At 42.5% G+C, this 6,500-nt stretch overlaps 1 pseudogene across 1 annotated transcript; it reads left to right on the top strand.

The window, feature by feature from the left end:
- Positions 1–3,319: 3,319 nt before the first annotated feature.
- LOC114220246 (AP-3 complex subunit sigma-1 pseudogene) lies at positions 3,320–4,269 on the top strand (annotated as a pseudogene). The gene is made up of 2 exons (XR_015766607.1): positions 3,320–3,932; positions 4,157–4,269. The product of XR_015766607.1 is annotated as an AP-3 complex subunit sigma-1 pseudogene (transcript).
- Positions 4,270–6,500: the final 2,231 nt, after the last annotated feature.

The raw sequence follows: 6,500 nt of genomic DNA, 5'->3' as shown, positions 1-6,500 counted from the left end.
TTCTAACAATAATGAGGTTTTCATGTAAATGAAGGTAGAATCCGTAGAAATTGACAGATTTCTTTCTTTCTTTTCAATTCTTACGTTGCAGTGGTTCTTCTCATTCTACTGTGTGCAGTAGGACCTCCAGTACAATGTTGAATAGACGCAAATGACAGTGGGAATTTTTGTTGAGTTCTTGTCCTTAATGGACTGTGAATAATTCACCTTTAAAAATAATGTTTGCTGCACATTTTTGGAAGATTTCTTTACCTTTCTTTGGAAGATTTTCGATACCTAGCTTGATGAGAAATCTTGTTGATTTTGTTTATTTTAAATCATGAATGGATATTGAATTTCATCAAATGTTTGGACCTAGTACCTTGCTCCTAAAGAATGAAATAAAGCAAAGGTGATGAGATCTCATTTTTAAGACTGGATTATAAAGGATTATGAGACACAGAACATTAAAAGGATTGTGCACCATGACTTAATGGGATTTGTCCCAGGAAGGCAAGGGTGATTCAGCATGAGGAATCAATCAATATAATATGCCACGTTAATAAAATAAACAGGAAAAAGCATGATCATATCCTTAGATATAAAAAAATTTGACAAATTCAACACACTTTCATAATCAAAACCACTGGGCAAACTAAGAATTGAAAGGAACTTTCTGAACATGATAAGAAGCATTTATGAAAAACCCACAGCTAACTTCATCCTCGGTGGGGAAAGACGGAGAACTTTCCCCTTACAATCAGGAACAAGACAAGGAGGACTGCTTTCACCATGGCTGTTCAGTATTTTCCTGAAAGTTTAGCTGGAGTATTTAGGCAAGAAAAAAATAAATAAATAAAAGGCATTCAGATCAGAAAGTAAGAAGTAGAGGTGCCTGGGTGGCTCAGTCGGTTAAGCATCTGCTTTCTGCTTGGGTCATGATCTGGGGGTCCTGGGATCAAGCCCTGTGTCGGGTTCTGCTCAGCAGGGAGTCTGCTTCTCCCTCTCCCTTTGTGCTCTCTCTCCCTCTCTCCCTCTCTCTCAAATAAAATCTTAAAAAAAGAAAAAAAAGAAAGTAAGAAGTCATACAGGTGATATTATTCTGTATATAAGAATCCCGAATAACACATACACCCACTACTAGGGCCAATAAACCATTTCAGCAAAGTTGCAGAGTACAAAGTCAACACTTAAAAATCAGTTGTGTTTCTATGTACCAGCAATGAACTATCCGAAAAGGAAATTAAGAAAACAATTCCATTTAAAGTAGCATCCAAAGCAATAAAATACTTAGGAATAAATTTAACCAACCCATAACATGTTTGTTACTTCCTTTTCCAGGTCCTGCTGGAAGGTCCACTGACACTGCTCTCAAGGTCCGGATTTCGACTAACAGCCTATTCAAGGCAATTTAGACTTTCTCTGACATGATCCAAAAACCTTTCCAACCTCCACCCACTGGCCCTTTCCAAATCCGCCCTCTTGCTTTTAGCTCTTTGCTATGGCAGCTCTCCACTGCCGGGTATCAAAATCTGTCTACTGCCGTATAACAAATCCCCCCACCTCCCAAACTCAGTGTCTTAAAATAACCATCATTTATGATCGAAGTGAATCTGGCTGCAGCTTAGCTGGGCCCTCTGGTTCAGTGTCTCTGGTGTGCTGGATTTTGTCAGCCTGGATTTTGGAATTGCTATGAATTAGTGGCCCCTTGGCACCTCCCATTCTCTTCCTGCAACAGAATGTCTACAGGATCTATCCTGCAGCTCATTGCGTCCTTACCAGTCAAATCAGTCAGGCCTTGACCTTGGCCTGGTGCTGTTTTGTGTGTCAGCTTGACCTGCTGCAGCACTAACACATCACAAGCCCTCCCTTGTTGCCCCCAGAGCACTCCTTTCTAGACAAGACCTTGCTTATGCCTCAGACAGCCTCTGATCAGTAAGCTGAGTGCAGATCTATCGCTCGTGGTCATGGTCCAGCTACCCTGTTCACAGCACCAAGTGTTTTACTTGGGTGCCTGGCACCCCTTGCTGCATGCCGGGTTAGCCCCCTGCCCAGGGACTTACAGATCTTGGGATAAATGACACGTAGGTACCAATGGACATGAAATAATATCTATTACTCACATAATAAACAGCAAAAGGATTCCCCAAGGAGAAGGCTCAGGTTAAATCTAGAGCAAAATAAGAGTGGCTTCAGGCTTTCATTGTACTTTGGGGTACACTTGGGGTGGGACCAGTATGCAGGCTTGGGTTTCCATGGTTGGAATTAGAAATTTGGTTTGAAACTTCTCCCAGTGCCAAGGAATGGGGGCTGCACATGGGCCTTCTTATCAGGCTGCCCAGATGCGGGGGCCACGGGGGAGGATGAAGGCTTGAAAACCATCAGCGGTCAAAACGACAAGCATGGAGTCTTTGTCCCTATTAGACACAGGCTAGATCATGACCCAAGCAGAAAGCAGATGCTTAACCGACTGAGCCACCCAGGCACCTCTACTTCTTACTTTCCGATCTGAATGCCTTTTATTTATTTATTTTTTTCTTGCCTAAATACTCCAGCTAAACTTTCAGGAAAATACTGAACAGCCATGGTGAAAGCAGTCCTCCTTGTCTTGTTCCTGATTGTAAGGGGAAAGTTCTCCGTCTTTCCCCACCGAGGATGAAGTTAGCTGTGGGTTTTTCATAAATGCTTCTTATCATGTTCAGAAAGTTCCTTTCAATTCTTAGTTTGCCCAGTGGTTTTGATTATGAAAGTGTGTTGAATTTGTCAAATTTTTTCATATCTAAGGATATGATCATGCTTTTTCCTGTTTATTTTATTAACGTGGCATATTATATTGATTGATTCCTCATGCTGAATCACCCTTGCCTTCCTGGGACAAATCCCATTAAGTCATGGTGCACAATCCTTTTAATGTTCTGTGTCTCATAATCCTTTATAATCCAGTCTTAAAAATGAGATCTCATCACCTTTGCTTTATTTCATTCTTTAGGAGCAAGGTACTAGGTCCAAACATTTGATGAAATTCAATATCCATTCATGATTTAAAATAAACAAAATCAACAAGATTTCTCATCAAGCTAGGTATAGAAAATCTTCCAAAGAAAGGTAAAGAAATCTTCCAAAAATGTGCAGCAAACATTATTTTTAAAGGTGAATTATTCACAGTCCATTAAGGACAAGAACTCGACAAAAATTCCCACTGTCATTTGCGTCTATTGAACATTGTACTGGAGGTCCTACTGCACACAGTAGAATGAGAAGAACCACTGCAACGTAAGAATTGAAAAGAAAGGCGGGTGGGGGGGCAGGATCGCCGGCGAGATCCCGAGGCTCGCGCGCCCGCCCCCGCCCTGGCCCCCAGCGCCCACCCGGTCGGCCCGGCTCAGCCATGATCAAGGCGATCCTCATCTTCAACAACCACGGGAAGCCGCGGCTCTCCAAGTTCTACCAGCCCTACAGTGAAGATACACAACAGCAAATCATCAGGGAGACATTCCATTTGGTATCTAAGAGAGATGAAAATGTTTGTAATTTCCTAGAAGGACGGATTGTTACTTGGAGGATCGGACAACAAACTGATTTATAGACCTTATGCAACATTATATTTTGTCTTCCGTGTGGATTCTTCAGAAAGTGAACTTGGCATTTTAGATCTAATTCAAGTATTTGTGGAAACATTAGACAAGTGTTTTGAAAATGTCTGTGAACTGGATTTAATTTTCCACGTAGACCAGGTTCACAATATTCTTGCAGAAATGGTGATGGGGGGAATGGTATTGGAGACCAACATGAATGAGATTGTTACTCAAATTGATGCACAAAATAAACTGGAGAAATCTGAGGCTGGCTTAGCGGGAGCTCCAGCCCGTGCTGTATCAGCTGTAAAGAATATGAATCTTCCTGAGATCCCAAGAAATATTAACATTGGTGACATCAGTATAAAAGTGCCAAACCTGCCCTCTTTTATTTTTATTTTTTTTTAAAGATTTTATTTATTTATTTGAGAGCGAGAGAGAATGAGAGATAGAAAGCACAAGAGGGAAGAGGGTCGGAGGGAGAAGCAGACTCCCCGCTGAGCAGGGAGCCCGATGCGGGACTCGATCCCGGGACTCCAGGATCATGACCTGAGCCGAAGGCAGTCGCTTAACCAACTGAGCCACCCAGGCACCCCCCAAACCTGCCCTCTTTTAAATAAAAAATTAAAAAGGCCACTCCCAGGTAAAATCCAGGGGGAAAAGTCATCTAAGTTTACCATGCAGTTGTTTACCAAAAATAGAGGAGGAGAGTCTTAACTTTTGCTCTTGGATTTAAGTCAAGGTACTGTACAAAATTTGTGTAAAATCGGTATGGAAGTTCAATGTTGCTTTTCTTGCTCAGTGATTTTGAAGAAATTGGGTAGTTCCAGTGTGATATTTCTCTTTCTTTTCTAAACTGCATTCCCGTGCCCACCTAAGGCATGCCTCTACGTATTGGCTGCTACAGTATTTCAAAAAGTGTTTGAGACATTTCTTTAAATTATGTACAATCCAAAACGTTGGTGTTTTGTATGGATCACAAGTGCAGCATTCCATAATTCTTTGTTATTTGTCACAATTGTTATTTAAAGAACCAAGTATGTATTGCACGAAAACATTATGACCTTTTCCTCTTAGTAAATTTAAATAAACTCCAAGGCAACTGGACTTCTAAAGCACCTTTCTGTTTGCCTGATACCTACTTTAGCAATAATTTTTTTTACGACCCTCTGACTCAACAAAGTAAATAGAAGTATATTTTATCACTGTTAAAAAAAAGAATTGAAAAGGAAATCCATTGAACACGACCTTCTCATTATAAATCTCAAGAGGGCCCGATACTTACCTCTGGCGCCCTGCTCGTGTAGACCCACCTAACCTGCAAGTTTCACCAAAAATATAAAATGCACAAATGCAAGCCTAAAGAAAATCTCTTACGGGAGAATTAAGAGTTACAACTGGCATATTATGAAGTGTGTTCCAGTAGGAGGTGGCCCTAAGCCTTCCTGAATGTGCAGATATTAAATGATCCCCCAAACAGTGCCCCTTCCGAGTCGGGGTTTCCGGGGTCTCAGACCATTGCGTAAAAACGCAGCCGCTCTGCTTTCTGGCTATTCTTTGAGCTAGGCTTGGGTCAAGGGCACGGCCATCCTTTGGGGGATCCCACTCAGGTCTGCGATACTCATGGCCCATCTTTTGGCCCCATTACCATCCGGTATCGTTTGATTTCTTCAATATTCTGTAGGGACCGCAGCCTCCTACAATCTAAGATAAAACCCATTCCAACAGTATAGAATCTGTTGGAATTCTTCAACTGACCATCTTTTAAAATTAGAAGGGAGTCACGCTTGATAGCAAAAGGCCCTCAAAATGACAGATTGTACCCACAGAAGGCGCCTCTGATCTTTATGCCTCTCTGTGTTCATGTTATTAGCAAATGGACTTGTTCTAAAATACTGGAAATGGCACCAAAACAAAACGTGGGCACCCTTGGGCTCCTTACATCCACAATGTGGACGTACGTGCTGCACGTAGGGTGACTGACACATTATCCCGTGGCATTTGCCCACCTTTGTGCTTCCCTGACCAATACGGCTCTGTGCCTGACAGTAGTCAGCGTGGCTCCAAATCGTTATATTCCAAATTCCAATGAAATGACTCTTGCATCTGATAACCCCTGCCTTGACGTTGGATTCATTCCCAATGGTGACAGCCCTCCGACCACCAGGTCCCTGCCAATGGACTTAATTCCAGGGGTGACTTGCTTGTCACCTTCCCCCATGTGCTCTCCCCCCCCCGCCCCGATAGCTGTCTAACAAATCATACCACTCCTCTAATCTCTCCCCATCGCATCTTAAGCCCCAAACTCCCGCTTTTACTCTTGGACCCAGAATCCCTCCAAATAATATTACAGTTGGAGCCTTGGACAATGTGAGGGTTAGGGGCACTGATCCCCTATGCAGTTGAAAATCTGAGTATGGCTTTTGAGTCCTCCCCAAACTTAGCTACTAACAGCCTACTGACGACAGGGAAGCCTAATGGATAATGGAAACAATCAATTAACACATATTTTGTATATGTATCGGATACCATGTTCTTACAATAAAGTAAGTTAGCAAAAAGAAAATGTTAGGAAAATCATAAGGTGGAGAGATATATTTACAGTCCCATCCTATAAAAAATCCAAGTGGATTTATGCAGTTCAAACCCATGTGGTTCATGGGTCAACTGTATGTCTACTCTCTCAAGTTTTTTTTCTTTCTTCTTTCTTTCTTTTTTTTTTTTAGTAATCTCCACACCCAATGTGGGGCTCAAACTCACAACCCGGAGATCAAGAGTCACATGCTCTGCTGACTAAGCCAGCCAGGCACCCCTGTATATTTCGAATAAAGTCTAGCCCAGGGCGCCTGGGTGGCTCAGTCGGTTAAGTGTCTGCCTTCGGCTCAGGTCATGATCCCAGGGTCCTGGGATCGAGTCCCGCATCAGGCTCCCTGCTCAGCGGAGAGC

Source organism: Eumetopias jubatus, unplaced genomic scaffold, assembly GCF_037043125.1.
Source record: "Eumetopias jubatus isolate StellerSeaLion01/CBP00866 unplaced genomic scaffold, mEumJub1_p1.0 scaffold_13, whole genome shotgun sequence".
Taxonomy (NCBI): Eukaryota; Metazoa; Chordata; class Mammalia; order Carnivora; family Otariidae; genus Eumetopias; species Eumetopias jubatus.
The sequence above is the reverse complement of the archived record's forward strand: the minus strand, read 5'-3'. Positions and strand labels throughout refer to the sequence as shown.